This window comes from Propithecus coquereli, unplaced genomic scaffold, assembly GCF_000956105.1.
Source record: "Propithecus coquereli isolate 6110/MARCELLA unplaced genomic scaffold, Pcoq_1.0 Scaffold152, whole genome shotgun sequence".
Classification (NCBI taxonomy): Eukaryota; Metazoa; Chordata; class Mammalia; order Primates; family Indriidae; genus Propithecus; species Propithecus coquereli.
In genome coordinates, this window is record NW_012139636.1 from 3,554,350 (window position 1) to 3,555,256 (window position 907).

Consider the following 907-nt stretch of genomic DNA (forward strand, 5'->3'; position numbering starts at 1 on the left):
CCACTCACCTCCTGCTGTGCAGCCCAGTTGGTCTATGGCTCGGGGGATGGGGACCACAGCCTTTGAGGTGGTAATTATTGTTGTATTTTTCATATAAGAACATTAAGGGAAAAATTGAGATTTTGTTTTCTAAGTCACATAAATGTTACATTGAAAAGATTGCACTAGAACCTAGGTCAATTTGATTCTGTTACCAAAAGCTTAGCACTTGTCCTCAAGACTGCATCAGAAGAACAAGCATAACTGGTTTGAGAAGAAGGAAAGAGAACTTTATTACTTTGTTGGCAAAGGAGGAAAAAAGGGCAGACTCCATTGTCCTAAAATCCAAATTTCCTGAACATAAGCAGAAATATAGAGCTCTTAAAGGGACAGCCCTCAGTTCTAGGCTACTGTGTTAATGATTCTAATCATCCCATCTCTGCTGAAGACAAAAACTGTAACCTCCACTCGCCTGGGCCCACCTGGGCCTCCCTGGTAGGCTGGTTCCAGCCTGGGATGGCTGAGCTTTCTCCTGTAACACAAAGAATAAAAGATCTTCTCCCTGCCCCAGGGATGCAGGCCAGGCCACCATTCTCAAAATGAGTGGGAGAAGTTTTAAAGAGACAGGAAATATTTTTGCATTTTTTTTCCAGGCCATTCCCTCTGTTACATATTCCTCACTGTCAATATTTCTCTTCCATATCTACGGGTTGAGGGGCGACTACTCTGTTACAATTCCATGCCTAAGTTTTTACAGCATTATATATTTTTCTGTGTTCCTTACCTGGATTCTTCTAAAGGAATGAACCATCTTTTATTTTCTTCTCTTAGGACACTTAACCCTTTTTAATATTATAGCATTTAGGCACACTGGTAGATAATTTTAATGTAGAAAGATATCTCCCACATTCATTATTGCTGATAACTA